Source organism: Eschrichtius robustus, chromosome 4 (genome assembly GCF_028021215.1).
Source record: "Eschrichtius robustus isolate mEscRob2 chromosome 4, mEscRob2.pri, whole genome shotgun sequence".
In the NCBI taxonomy this organism is placed as follows: domain Eukaryota; kingdom Metazoa; phylum Chordata; class Mammalia; order Artiodactyla; family Eschrichtiidae; genus Eschrichtius; species Eschrichtius robustus.
In genome coordinates this window covers 118,371,821-118,387,640 of record NC_090827.1, presented here as the reverse complement: position 1 = coordinate 118,387,640, position 15,820 = coordinate 118,371,821, and positions in this window count along the sequence as shown.

Sequence of the window (15,820 nt, the reverse complement as noted above, 5' to 3'; positions counted from 1 at the left end):
GGGAACAGCCCCAAACAGCTCAAGGAAACAGGGGCTTTGGTCCGACAAGGAACTGAATTCTGACAGCAACCTGAATAAGCTTGAAAGTGGATTCATCCCCAGAGCTTCTAGAAAAAGCGCAGCCTTCGTGACACCTTGATTTTGGCCTTGTGAGACTCTAAGCGGAGAACCACTTGAGCCACGCTGAGTCCAGACATCTGAACTACAAAAACTGTGAGCTAATACATTTGTGTTATTTTAATTATTAAATTTGTGGTAACTAATTACAGTGGCAATAGAAAATTAATACACATGGTAATACTGATGCTGCTGGTCCCAGGAACACGATTTGAGAATCATTGGTTCATCTTTTGTATTAACAATTTAGAGACTTCTGAAAAAGTTAAATCACTTTCCTTGTTTTCCTTATTTCAGAGAACAGATACAAAGCAGAAGGCTGCTATTTTATTATTTAAACTGAAAATAACATTTAAAATGTTTAGGAGAGTGCTTAGCCTTTGCTGAGTGTTCAAAAAAGAGTAGCTATAATAATAACTTTTATTAGTGTGTAGCATTTAGTAAAATGCTCTATGCCAGGCACTGTGCTAATTATTTACTACAAATTTACCGGATTTACCCTCATATTAACTCTGAGGTAGCATCATTGTTCTCATTTTATAGATGTGCAAACTGAGGCTAAGAGGAAACTTGCCCAGAATCAGGCAGTCAGAAAAAAATGGGGGTGAGATGCGAACCCAGACGGTATGACTCTAGAACCTAAACTCTTAATTGCTATTGAGTTCTTATATGTTATTTCACACCTGCTTATGTCTTCATGTCTTGTTTGCCACTTGAACTAAACATCCTTACATAGTTTTACAAAACAATAAAACTTAAGCTATATGCTTTTGTCTTTATTAAACTTGGCTAACTAACATAATAAAGTATATCTATATCATTTATTCAGTCAGTATCTATTAAACACATATTATATACCAGGTACTGGGCTGGGCTTGAGTTTACAAATTTGTGAGTGGTTTCTACCCCTGTTGAACTTACCATATTAAAATCAGCAGTCATTAAAGTACTTAGAGAAACACTATAGCACCATTCTTAGTAAAATCAGAAATAATACAGTGATGCTATCATCAATATTATTTGGCATGATTCATGTAGTGCTAGCAATGCAACTAGCCTTGCCAGGTTGAGCAAATAAAAATATAGGATATCCAGTTACTTGTGAGTTTCTGAAAAACAAAAATATTTTTTTAGGATTGGTATGTCTTAAATATTGCATGGGAAATCCTTAAAGAGTTATCTGTTATTTAAATGAACAAAAAATTTTTGATCTTTTATTCTATCTGGTTACCTTAAATACAGTTTTGGTGCCAGAACATCACGGAAAAGACTGATGTCAAGGGGTTTACTGCCTATGTTTTCTTCTAGAAGTTTTATGGATTTAGGTCTTATGTTGAAGTTTTAACCCATTTTCAGTTGATTTTTGCGTATGGTGTAAGGTAGTAGTCCAGTTTCATTCTTTTGCCTGTGGCTGTCCAGTTTTCCCAACACCATATTTTGAAGAGACTAACATTTCCCCATTGTGTATTCTGGACTCCTTTGTTTGTAAATTTATTGACCATATATGTGTGAGTTTATTTCTGGGCTTTCTATTCTTTTCCATTGATCTATGTGTCTGTTTTTATGCCAGTACCATACTATTTCGATTACTATAGCTTTGTAACATAGATAGATTGAAATCAGGAAGTGTAATGCCTCCAGCTATATTCTTCTCTCTCAAGATTGCTTTGGCTATTTGTGTCTTTTGTGGTTTCATACAAATTTAAGGATTATTTATTCTATTTCTGTGAAAAATGCCATTGGAATTTTGATAGGGTTTGAGTGAATCTGTATATTGTTTTGAGTTGTATGGACATTTTAATATTCTTCTAGTCTATGAGCATGGAATATCTTTCCATTTATTTGTGTTTTCTTTAATTTCTTTCATCATGTCTTATAGTTTTTGTGTACAGGTCTATCATCTCCTATCTCCATGGTTAAATTTATTCCTAGGTATTTTATTATCTTTGATGCAATTGTAAATTTTTTTTTCTTGATTTTGTTTTTGGTAATTTGTTATTGGTGTATAGAAATGCAACAGATTGTGTGTGTTGATTTTTGTATCCTGCAACTTTACTGAATTTATATATTATTTCCAACAGTTTTTTGGTGGAGTCTTCAGGGTTTTCTATATATAATATCATGTTATGTGCAAATAATGACAGTTTTATGTCTCCTTTCCAATTTGGATGCCTTTTATGTACTTTTCTTGCCTAATTGCTCTGGCTTGAACTTCCAATACTATGTTAAATAAAAGTGGCTAGTGGGCATCCTTGTCTTATTCCTGATTTTAGAAGAAAAGCTTTCAGTTTTTCACTGTTGAGTATGATGTTAGCTGTGGGTTTGTCATGTATGACCTTTACTGTGTCGAGTTATGTTCCCTCTAAACCCACTTTGTTGAGAGAAGTTTTTGTCATATATAGATGTTGAATTTTATCAAATGCTTTTTCTGGATTTATTGAGATGATCATATAATTTTTTCCCTTCATTTTGTTAATGTGTTGTATCACATTGATTTTGCAGATGCTGAACCATCCTTCCATCCCTGGAATAAATCTCACCTGATCATAGTTATGATCTTTCTAATGTAGTGTTGAGTTAGGTTTGCTAATATTTTGTTGAGGATTTTTGTGTCTATATTCATACAGGATGTTGGCCTGTAATTTTCTTGTGGTGTCCTTGTCTGGTTTTAGTATCAGGTAATACTTGTAAAATGAGTTTTGGAGGGAAGATTTTGAGAAAAATTATCATTACTTCTTTAACTGTTTGGTAGTATTCACTCATGAAGCTGTTTGGTCCTAGACTTTTGTTTCTTGAGAGGTCTTTTATTACTGATTCAATCTCCTTCATTCTTACTCATTAGTTTTTTCTTGTTGCTCCTCTGATTGGAAGAATTCCACTGTCTTTTCTTTGAGTTCACTGATCCTTTGTTTCACTTCATCTAGTGTGTTGCTCAACCACTCTATTGAATTTTTCAGTATCATTTTTGTATTCGTCAGATCTGTGATCTTGTTCGGTACTATCTTGTGTTTTCTATCTCTTTGTTGAAATTCTCACTTTGTTCATGTATTGCTCTCCTGACCTTAGTGAGTATCTTTATGAACATTATTTTAAGTTTCTTATCAGGTCATTCACTTAGCTCTGTTTCACTGAGGTCTTTTTCTGGGGTTTTATCTTGTACTTTTGTTTGGAACATATTCTTCTGTTTCTTCATTTTCCTTGACTCTATGTGTTGGTTTCTATGCATTTGATAAACAGCTACCTCTCCCAGTCTTGAAGTTGTTTCATGTAGGGGATGAAATTTATTGTTCAACCTTGCACTAGCTCTTGGTTGTCTCTCAAATCTTTTGATTGTCGAAGCAGGCTTCTTTGTTCTTAGTGGCTCCCAGTAGTTGAGGGTGTGCCAAGACCTGACAGTGTCCCAGAAGGAGCTCTGTCAGCATCTAGATGCAGGCTGATTGGAAGCTGGACCCTCAGGCCAGACTGAGGCCTGCTGATTGGAGGCCAGACCCTCAGCTTTTAGAGTATGCAAATATACCTCTTTCAGGGGTGACTGGGAGATGGGTGTTTGTCTGCTCCTTCTGCGCTGAGCCCTGGGAGGGAGGCAGGGGGAGATAGCCAGTTAATAACTGTTGTTTTTGTTTGCTACTGTTCTGTTGAAACTGTGAAACCAAGCCCCACTGGCAATCATCCAGGTGATCAGGAGTTCATCCCCTGGGTGGCAGCCATAAAAACCAGGTTGCCAGTCATGTGCACAAGCTTCTTTCCAGTAGATGCTGGCAATCTTAAGTGAAGTAGTGGGAGAGCATGAATATGGTGACTGCCAGCATTGGCAGTCTTTGGAGAGTATTACAGTCACCCCTAGATGTGTGTTAAATTAGAAGCCTGCCCCTAGGGGCTTCTAAAGCTTTTAAGATGAGCAAATAGGCCTGTTTCAGAGAAAGACTTGGCCTATTTCATTCTGCTGCTTCTATGCTGGCCCTAGGGAGATAACTACAGTAGGTTCATGAAAGCCTTTTAAGGTCTGTTTTGCAGATAACTATAGCCTTGTGGACCTTGTGGACTCAGACCCCATTGGCTTTCAAGGGTTGATGTTTTGGGACCCCATCTCTCAGGGTGAAGTCTTAAAAGTCAGGTCACCAGATATGGGGTCCAAACCCTTCACTCCATGGGGAGAAGCTGAGAATTGTGAGTTCCCTCCTGGTTGTGTGTTGCCATGTTGGATGTGAGGTTTACAGATTGTGTCTTAGCCTCTCCTTCCTATTTTGATATGGGTTTTTTCTTGTTCACCCAATGTGTAGGAGTCAGTTAGTTTCTGGATCTCTTTTGGAGGATTTTGTTCTGTGCATAGCTGTAGATTTGGTGTGTCCATTGGAGGAGGTGAGTTCAGGAGCCTCCTAAATCACCCTCTTGAACCAGAACCAGTAATACTACTTAAATTAACACTCAACAATGAAAAGTAAAGATCAAAGTTACCAAGAAAAGTATGGAATAATATGAAGGAAACTGTAAAATGTAAGGGGTATAAACTCTTGAAAAAAATGTATAGCCATGTGTAATATGTTCAGATGTCATTTCTCCTTAAATAGTATATTTAATGCAATTGTAATTAAAATACTAGTGGCATGAGGGGTAGGAAGTGAGATGGGGAACTTTGAGAAGTGAATCTAAGGTTTTCTTGACAGGTAAAAGTGTAACAATAGCTTAATTCTGCAAAAAGGGATTAAAAGTTATGAAGGTGTGGCCAAAAATTTTGGTGTAAGAGAGCTGGTTTAGTAAATATTCTCTTAAATAGAATTAAGCCCAGGAATTGTTTGCGTAACTTCTCCTGAATAAGGATGTAAGTTCCAAGTATAAAAGGATTGTGGTATAGCATGGTGAAGCCCCAGCATGGACAGGAGACTGTCACTGGGCTATATGCCCCCTGCCACTGGCATATTGGGGTGTGGGCAAAGGAAGCCACATTAAGATATGAAACATTTGCCTCAGCTTTGTGCAGCTACCTCACTTTCACCAAATTGGGTAAATAAATCAGGAAGTGTGTGTGTATGTGTATGTGTGTATATCATGTACTCTTCCTGTTAACCTGTGGCCCACCTGGCTTTCTACAAGGGCACAAGTCAATATTCACTTATTTTGAAGAGGAGAAGTCATGACACCAAGACAAAAACCCATAAGCCAAAAGATTTTTAGATTTGACTTTACAAAAAATAAAACTTACACTTAGATATTTATAAAAGAGTTTCTTTGAACCTAACAGACAAAATGCCAATATTCTTACAATGCCAAATAACTCTTTCAATTTTATACGAATAACATGACACATATTAGAAAAATAGGTATTAAAAAAAAATAATAATAAATAAATAAATAAATGTTAAAGAAAAATAGGTATTTACAAAAAAGCAATAGAAATGGCCAATAAGCCTATAAAAAATTACAGTTTTTAAGATTCTATGTTTTAAAACCTATGAGCCTGATGAGGTTTGAGATAGATAATTGGCAAGAGGTAATGAACATTATCATAAATTGTGATGAAAATGTGTCAAGAGTTGGGAAGCATCTGAGATTTTACCTTATGGGCAAAACCAACAGGTTAGGCTGTCACAGTTCATGGATACCTAGGTCAGAGACAAAAGACTTTATTACTCACAGCAATAACAATAACTAGAATAGCAGCATCTTTGATGCCAGTTCCCTAAGCCTCATTTCCCACAAGGTGACTCTTACCTGGAACTTATTCTAAGGAGATTATTGGAAAAGGGTGCAAACATACATGCACAGACACATACCTGTGTTTTCACTGCAGCATTTTTTTAGAGTATCAAAAAAAATTGGAAACAATATAAATGTGTGATTGTTTAAATGATAGTACATCCGTAAAAGGGAATATTAGGAAAACCATTAAAATGATCATATAGATCTATATTTATAAATATGAATTTAAATATCCTTAACTTTTATGGGGGATGTTATGGACCCAAAATTCATTGTTAAAGCCCTAACTCCCATTGTGACTGTATTTGTAGACAGAGCCCTCAAGGAGGTCATTAAGGTTTAATGAGATAATTAGGGTCGGGCCCTAATCTGATAGAATTGATGTCCTTATAAGAAGAAGAAGAGACACCAGACTGCTCTCTTTGCATGCATAGAGGAAAGGCCATGTGAGGGCATAGCTAGAAGGCAGCTGTCTGCAAGCCAGGAAGAGAGCTCCTACCAGAGCCCAGCCCTGCTCTCCCCCTTGATCTTGGGCTTCTACTAGCCTCCATAATGGTGAGAATATAAATTTCTGTTGTTTAAGTCACCCCGTCTGTGGTATTTTGTTACAGCAACCTGGTAGGTTTTGGGTGACATTTAACCTTCTCACTTATTCTCTTCTACATTGTTTAACTTTCTACAGTAAACATGTGTCATCTTTTATATTCAAGGAAAAAAAAGTTTCTATTTTTGGGAAAAGGAGTGCCTTTCAAAGCTAACCTCAGCATAACTCCATTTTTCTTTAATTTTCTGGCTTGTCACCTTCCAGCCACTTACATGATTGTTCCCTTTCAAGTAATGATTTCACTGATTACTCATCTCAGGATGTACCTGACTTACCTTAGATGTTGTGATAAGTGGCTCCTGATGAAGAGTGTCTGGAGGCTTAGGAGATAGGGCTAATACCACCTGGGATATGTTAGATAGATGTCATTTTGAATGTGAACTTGAGCAGGTAGAAGACTGTCCCATATAGAAGGGTGAACATTTTTGCATAATCTCTTTGCTCCTAAAAATAATGCTGTCCTATTTTAGGTGTTTCTTTTATGGTTTCCTCTGATTGACAGTTTTGATTTAGATGTTATTGATATAGTAAATTTTTATTTTTAGTTTTTTAATTTTTATTTTACATTGGAGTAGAGTTGATTAACAATGATTTGTTAGTTTCAGGTGTACAGCAAAGTGATTCAGTTATATAAATACATGTGTCTATTCTTTTTCAAATTCTTTTCCCATTTAGGTTATTTGAAAGAGTATTAAGCAGAGTTCCTTGTGCTATATGTCCTTGTTGGTTATCTATTTTAAATATAGCAGTGTATACATGTCAATCCCAAACTCCCAATCTATCCTTCACCCCCACCCTTCCCCCGAGTAACCATAAGTTCGTTCTCTAAGTCTGTTAATCTGTTTCTGTTTTGTAAATAAGTTGGTTTGTATCATTTTTTTTTAAGATTCCACATATAAGTGATATCACATGATATTTGTCTTTGTCTGACTTACTTCACTTAGTATGATAATCTCTAGGTCCATCCATGTTGTTGCAAATGGCATTATTTCATTCTTTTTAATGGCTGAGTAATATTCCATTGTGTGTATGTACTACATCTTCTTTATCCATTCATCTGTTGATGGACATTTAGGTTACTTCCATGTCTTGGCTATTGTAAACAGTGCTGCAATGAACATTGGGGTGCATGTATGCTTTCAAACCATGTTTTTCTCTGTATATATGCCCAGGAGTGGGATTGCTGGATCATACAGTAGCTTTATTTTTAGTTTTTAAGAAAGCTCCATACTGTTCTGCCTAGTGGCTGTATCAGTTTACAATCTCGTCAACAGTGTAGGATGGTTCCCTTTTCTCCACACCCTCTCCAGCATTTGTTTTTTGTAGACTTTCGATGATGGCCATTCTGACTGATGTGAGGTGATACCTCATTGTAGTTTTGACTTGCGTTTCTGTAATAATTAGTGATGTTGAACATCTTTTCATGTGCCTCCTGGCCATCTGTATGTCTTTGGAGAAATGTCTGTTTGGGTCTTCTGCCCATTTTTTGAATGGGTTGTTTGTTTTTTTGATATTGAGCCACATAAGCTGTTTGTAAATTTTGGAGATTAATCCCTTGTCGGTTGCATCATTTGCAAATATTTTGTCCCATTCTGTGGGTTGTCTTTTCATTTTGTTTATGGTTTCCTTTGCTGTGACAAAGCTTTTAAGTTTAATTAGGTCCTATTTGTTTATTTTTGTTTTTATTTCCGTTACTCTAGGAGACGGATTGAAAAAAGATATTGCTACTATTTATATCAAAGTGTGTCCTGCCTATGTTTTCCTCTAAGAGTTTTACAATGTCCAGTCTTACATTTAGGTCTTTAATTCATTTTGAGTTTATTTTTGTGTATGGTGTTAAAGAATGTTCTAATTTCATTTTTTCACATGTAGCTATCCAGTTTTCCCAGCACCATTTATTGAAAAGACTATCTTTTCTCCATTGTATAGTCTTGCCTCCTTTGTCATAGGTTAATTGACCATACGTGTGTGGGTTTATTTCTGGGGTCTCTATCCTGTTCCATTGCTCTATCTGTGTGTTTTTTTGCCAGTACCATACTGTTTTGATGACTGTAGCTTTGTATGTTATAGTCTGAAGTAGGGAGCCTGATTCCTCCAGCTCCATTTTTCTTTCTCAAGATTGCTCTGGCTATTCAGGATGATATGGTAAACTTTAAAAGGCAGAGATAATTTTTTAAATTTTTAGTTTGTATTTTGGGGTAGGTATAAAAGCAAATGCAGTCTCACTTATCAAGTTAAGGCAAGTTATTTTTTAGTCATTGTATAGAAGAGGCTTGTTTTCATGAGTTGTATCATTAGGAATTGTGCCTTATTCAAAGAAGTATTTCCATTATAATTGGTGTTGGCTTACTTTTGACACCCTATCTTTTGTATATCATTTTGATATAATAACCCCTTATAATTCATCACATTTATTTTATAGCAGACCAGTGATGCATTTGTGGCCCATTATTGACAAGGAAACAAATGTGTAACCCAGACGTCATCTGGGACTTCTATTTCCTAAAGGTCTAGGTGAATTTTGTTCAAACCCTTAATATCCTAGTTTTTCTGCCTACTGAATTCTCCACAGAATTTCTGTGACTTGCCACATTTATCTTATAATGGTCATTCTTACACATCATCAATCCTAGCATATTCATACCATTATAATCCAGCCTCAACCAGCCAATTGAAGACCTTTGCCATTTCATTTTATTTTCCATGAAAAAAATCCCATCAGTGATGATTTTGCAGGTTTAGTAACATGATTGAAGATTTGGGGTGTTGTATGGAGAGATCACATCACACAGCCTTCAGCCAGTTTGCTTGCCCCACTTGTCAGATCTTGCCACCTTCTGAATGCCTGTGTCGTTAATAAAACGCCCTTCTCATGATTTGCAGACCCCTGGAAAGTATAATCTAGTCCTATTCGTTTGAATCCTTCTTTTACAGGGAACATTCTTTTCAGGTTATTCTGCCTACCTCTGACACCTGGAATTATGCAGAATAGACATTTTTCCATTCACTGTGTTGATGACATGGAAATGTAATGTTACTGACACTCATGCAACAAATCAGTGGCAGAGATGATAAGCTCACTCAACAAACGGGTTTATTAGATACCATCCAAGTACCCAATACTGTGCTAAGTACTGGGGATACAGAGACATAGTAATTAGGTAAATGTTTTTAAAAGTCTTTTCCAATTGTGGAGACATGGATGGACCTAGAGAGTGTCATACAGAGTGAAGTAAGTCAGAAAGAGAAAAACAAATATCGTATTTTAATGCATATGTGTGGAATTTAGAAAAATGGTACAGATGAACCAATTTGCAAAGCAGAAATAGAGACACAGACGTAGAGAACAAACGTATGGACACTAAGGGGGGCTGGGGGTGGGATGGATTGGGAGATTGGGATTGACATAGGTACACTACTATGTATGAAGTAGATGGCTGGTGAGGGCCTACTGTATAGCACAGGGGGAAAAAAAAGAAGATACAATCTATTTGCAGGACATAGATTAACCTTAAAAGTGCATTTCAATATACATTAGGTGCAGACAAATACTGTTTGATTCCACTTATACGAGGTACCTAAAATAGTCAAATTCATAACGTCAGAAACTACATTGGTAGATGCCAGGGGTCGGTGGGTGGGGAGGGGGAATGGGGAGTTAGTGTTCAATGGGGACAGAGTTTCAGTTTAGGAAGGTGAAAAATTTGGGAGATGGATGACGGTGAGTGTTGCACAACAATGTGAATGCACTTAGTGTCACTCAACTGTACAGTGAAGTATGGTTAAAATAGTATGTTTTATATTATGTGACTTTTACCACAGTGAAAAAAAACATTAAAAAAAGTCTTTTCCATATGAAGAAAAAAACATTATAAAGTTAAAGAACTTGACAACTAGGAAGGCTCTTGGAGGTCAGCTGTTTGAACTCTTCATCATTATACAGATGAAAAACTAAGGAATACAATTGCCCAACTTATTGATGGCAGAGCTGGGAATGGTACCTGTGTCTTCAGTCTCTTGTCTAGTTCTTTTTCCTGGATATCTTGGATATGGAGGATGTTGACCGAGTGAGGGGCAGGTGAGACATGTTAGAAAAACATGGGGGGTGGGGGGGATGTAAGAAATGTACAGGGAAGGAAAAAATGAAACAAGCAGGGCATCCTGATGAGAAAAAGTACAAGAGGACATACCAAGCCCCAGGACAGTAGTGGGCTCATGCAGATAGGTGTGGCTCATGAGCAGACTGAGGTGTGTAGCAAAGGGAATGACACAGGTGTATATGCATTACTAGGTGGGAAAAGGAGAGAAAAATGTAAAACCAGTGCTTCTTTTTTCTTTTTTTAACTTCTTTATTGGAGTATAATTGCTTTACAATGTTGTGTTAGTTTTTCCTGTATAACAAAGTGAATCAGCTATATGTGTACATATATCCCCATATCCCCTCCCTCTTGCGCCTCCCTCCCACACTCCCTATCCCACCCTTCTAGATGGTCACAAAGCACCGAGCTGATCTCCCTGTGCTATGCAGCTGCTTCCCACTAGCTAGTTTACATTTGGTAGTGTATATATGTCAATGCTTCTCTCTCACTTCGTCCCAGCTTACCCTTCCCCCCACCCCCATGCCCTCAAGTCCATTCTCTACATCTGTGTCCTTATTCCTATCCTGCCCCTAGGTTCATCAGAACCATTTTTCTTTTTTAGATTCCATATATATGTGTTAGCATACAGTATTTGTTTTTCTTTTTCTGACTTACATCACTCTGTATGACAGACACTGGGTCCATCCACCTCACTACAAATAACTCAATTTCATTTCTTTTTATGGCTGAATAATATTCCATTGTATATATGTGCCACATCTTCTTTATCAATCATCTGTCGATGGACACTTAGATTGCTTCCATATCCTGGCTATTGTAAATAGTGCTGCAATGAACATTTTGGTACATGACTCTTTTTGAATTATGGTTTTCTCAGGGTATATGCCCAGTAGTGGGATTGCTGGGTCGTATGGTAGTTCTATTTTTAGTTTTTTAAGGAACCTCCATACTGTTCTCCATAGTGGCTGTATCAATTTACATTCCCACCAACAGTGTAAGAGAGCTCCCTTTTCTCCACACCCTCTCCAGCATTTATTGTTTGTAGATTTTTTGATGATGGCCATTCTGACCAGTGTGAGGTGATACCTCATTGTGGTTTTGATTTGCATTTCTCAAATGATTAGTGATGTTGAGCATCACTAATGTGTTTGTTGGCAATCTGTATATCTTCTTTGGAGAAATGTCTATTTAGGTCTTCTGCCCATTTTTGGATTGGGTTGTTTGTTTTTTTGATACTAAGCTGCATGAGCTGCTTGTATATTTTGGAGATTAATCCTTTGTCAGTTGCTTTGTTTGCAAACATTTTCTCCCATTCTGAGGGTTGTCCTTTTGTTTATGGTTTCCTTTGCTGTGCAAAAGCTTTTAAATTTCATTAGGTCCCATTTGTTTATTTTTGTTTTTATTTCCATTTCTCTAGGAGATGGGTCAAAAAGGGTCTTGCTGTGATTGATGTCATAGAGTGTTCTGCCTATGTCATAGAGTGTTCTGCCTATGTTTTATAGTGTCTGGCCTTACATTTATGTCTTTAATCCATTTTGAGTTTATTTTTGTGTATGGTGTTAGGAAGTGTTCTAATTTCATTCTTTTGCATGTAGCTGTCCAGTTTACCCAGCACCACTTGTTGAAGAGGCTGTCTTTTCTCCATTGTATATTCTTGCCTCCTTTATCAAAGATAAGGTGACCATACGTGTGTGGGTTTACCTCTGGGCTTTCTATCCTGTTCCATTGATCTATGTTTCTGTTTTTGTGCCAGTACCATACTGTCTTGATTACTGTAGCTTTGTAGTATAGTCTGAAGTCAGGGAGCCTGATTCCTCCAGGTCCGTTTTTCTTTCTCAAGATTGCTTTGGCTATTTGGGGTCTTTTGTGTTTCCATACAAATTATAAAGTTTTGTTGTAGTTCTGTGAAAAATGCCATTGGTAGTTTGATAGGGATTGCATTGAATCCGTAGATTGCTTTGGGTAGTATAGTCATTTTCACAATGTTGATTCTTCCAATCCAATAACATGGTATATCTCTCCATCTGTTTGTGTCATCTTTGATTTCTTTCATCAGTGTCTTATAATTTTCTCAGTACTGGCCTTTTACCTCCTTAGGTAGGTTTATTCCTAGGTATTTTATTCTTTTTGTTGCAGTGGTAAATGTGAGTGTTTCCTTAATTTCTCTTTCATATTTTTTGTCATTAGTGTATAGCAGTTCAAGAGATTTCTGTGGATTAATTTTGTATCCTGCTACTTTACCAAATTCATTGATTAGCTCTAGTAGTTTTCTTTAGGATTAGTAGCATCTTTAGGATTCTCTATGTATAGTATCATGTCATCTGCTAACAGTGACAGTTTTACTTCTTTTCTGATTTGGATTCTTTTTATTTCTTTTCTTCTCTGATTGCCATGGCTAAAACTTCCAAAACTATGTTAAATAATAGTGGTGAGAGTGGGCACCCTTGTTTTGTTCCTGATCTTAGAGGAAATGGTTTCAGTTTTTCACCATTGAGAATGATGTTGGCTGTGGTTTGTCATATATGGCCTTTATTATGTTGAGGTAGCTTCCCTCTATGCCCACTTTCTGGAGAGTTTTTATCATAAATGGGTGTTGAATTTTGTCAAAAGCTTTTTCTGCATCTATTGAGATGATCATATGGTTTTTATCATTCAATTTGTTAATATGGTGTATCACATTGATTGATTTGTGTATATGAAGAATCCTTGCATTCCTGGGATAAACTCCACTTGACCATGCTGTATGACCCCTTAATTATGCTGTTGGATTCTGTTTGCTAGTATTTTGTTGAGGATTTTCACATCTATGTTCATCAGTGATATTGGCCTGTAGTTTTATTTTTTTGTGACATCTTTGTCTGGTTTGGTATCAGGGTGATGGTGGCCTTGTAGAATGAGTTTAGGAGTGTTCCTCCCTCTGCTATATTTTGGAAGAGTTTGAGAAGGATAGGTGTTAGCTCTTCTGTAAGTGTTTGATAGAAGTTGCCTGTGAAGCCATCTGGTCCTGGGCTTTTGTTTGTTGGAAGATTTTTAATCACAGTCTCAATTTCAGTGCTTGTGATTGGTCTGTTCATATTTTCTCTTTCTTCCTGGTTCAGTCTTGGAAGGTTGTACTTTTTTAAGAATTTGTTCATTTCTTCCGGGTTGTCCATTTTATTGGCATATAGTTGCTTGTAGTAGTGTCTCATGATCCTTTGCATTTTCTGCAGTGTCAGTTGTTACTTCTCCTTTTTCATTTCTAATTCTGTTGATTTGAGTCTTCTCCCTTTTTCTTGATGAGTCTGGCTAATGGTTTATCAATTTTGTTTATCTTCTCAAAGAACCAGCTTTTAGTTTTATTGATCTTTGCTATTGTTTCCTTCATTTCTTTTTCATTTATTTTTAATCTGATCTTTACGATTTCTTTCCTTCCACTAACTTTGGGGGGGTTTTTTTTGTTCTTTTTTCTCAAATTGCTTTAGGTGTAAGGTTAGGTTGTTTATTTGTTATTTTTCTTGTTTCTTGAGGTAGTATTGTATTGCTATAAACTTCCCTCTTAGAACTGCTTTTGCTGCATCCCATAGGTTTTGGGTTGTCATGTTTTCATTGTCATTTGTTTCTAGGTATTTTTTGATTTCCTCTTTAATTTCTTCAGTGATTTCTTGGTTGTTTAGTAGCATATTGTTTAGCCTCCATGTGTTTGTATTTTTTACAGTTTTTTCCCTGTAATTGATATCTAGTCTCATAGCATTGTGTTCAGAAAAGATACTTGGTACGATTTCAATTTTCTTAATTTTATCGAGGCTTGATTTGTGACCCAAGATATGATCTATCCTGGAGAATGGTCCATGTGTACTTGAGAAGAAAGTGTATTCTGTTGTTTTTGGATGGAATGTCCTGTAAATATCAGTTAAGTCCATCTGGTCTAATGTGTCATTTAAAGCTTGTGTTTCCTTATTTATTTTCATTAAAACCAGTGCTTCTTGAAGGTTGATAATGTTTCATCTTGTTTTTTCAGACTGTCTGTTTGAGCCCCAAATTTCCTCTGATGTAACTTTTCTTAATATGGGTTATGACAGTAGGAGCTGGTAAATTTTTGAGAAATCATGTTATTTTTGTGGGATTCTGAAGGGTTGAGAAAATGAACTGAATAAAGCTTTTTTAAAAATTATTTTTCTCAAAAGCTTTGTTGGAATCACTGGAGTAGACTGAATAGCTCCAAATAGTAAAATTAACTATGACATTGTTGATCAAAGGACCTTAGATACAGACACAAATACATGATTTGTACGGTCCAAAAGCTACACAACATTAGAATGCTTGGAAGTGATGATGGAGAGATGGTTGGAAATACTACTGAAGACTTTTGTATGTTCTCTAGTGCATTGAAAATGGAAGTACTCATTATGCTAAGGAACGCTTTTCCTTACCTCGCTGTTGTATAGTATTTTCTTTCTCAATCGGTATACAATCTGTCCTTACATGTGAATTGGTGACCTCAGCCAGGTAAGGAATATAACCCTATTTTTTTAAGTTTATTGCTTATAAGGGATAAAAACCCATTTAAGCTAGAGTAGAACATGAACATTTAAGAATAGAAAATGATGTAGAGCAAGGTAATACAGAAACTAGAACTGGAAATTCAAGACATGAGGTGCTTCCTCTGTGAATTAAGTCTGCAAGTTCTTTTTATACCTGCTTCTGAACATCTCTTGCCAAACCTAAATGATTTTTATCAACATATGTCCCAATATGGTGGTCCCAACCCAATTCTACATGATCTTTCTTATTATTCTTATACCCATTATCTTATTATTGGAGCCCTGTGTCTCACAACTCAAATTCTTGAGCGGGAATCTGGTTTACTGTGCTCAGCTTACATCTTGGGTCCCTTTTTAAATTTTTTTAATTTATTTTTTATCTTTTGGCCACGCTGTGCGGCATGTGCGATCTTAGTTCCCCAACCAGGGATCAAACCCGTGACCCCAGCAGTGGAAACACAGAGTATTAACCACTGGACAACTAGGGAAATCCCTTGGTTCCCTTTTAAAAGGTATCCACTGTTGGTCAACTTAGCTGTGGCTAGAGAGGAAGGGAGGAGTGATGAAAACCCCTTTCTCTAGCAAGGGAATATGGTTTGCTGTTTCTCGGGAAAGTCCATTTGCTTGACTCTGTGTCGTATTATTTTTTTCACACTCATAGTTTTGAAGAGCAAACAAATCACACTTCCCAACTCGTTAAGCATTTCTCAGTAGTCTTTTGGTCTGGGATTAAGATTTTCTTAGTGAGCACTTCAGAAATTTAGAGTTAGGATTTGAGATCT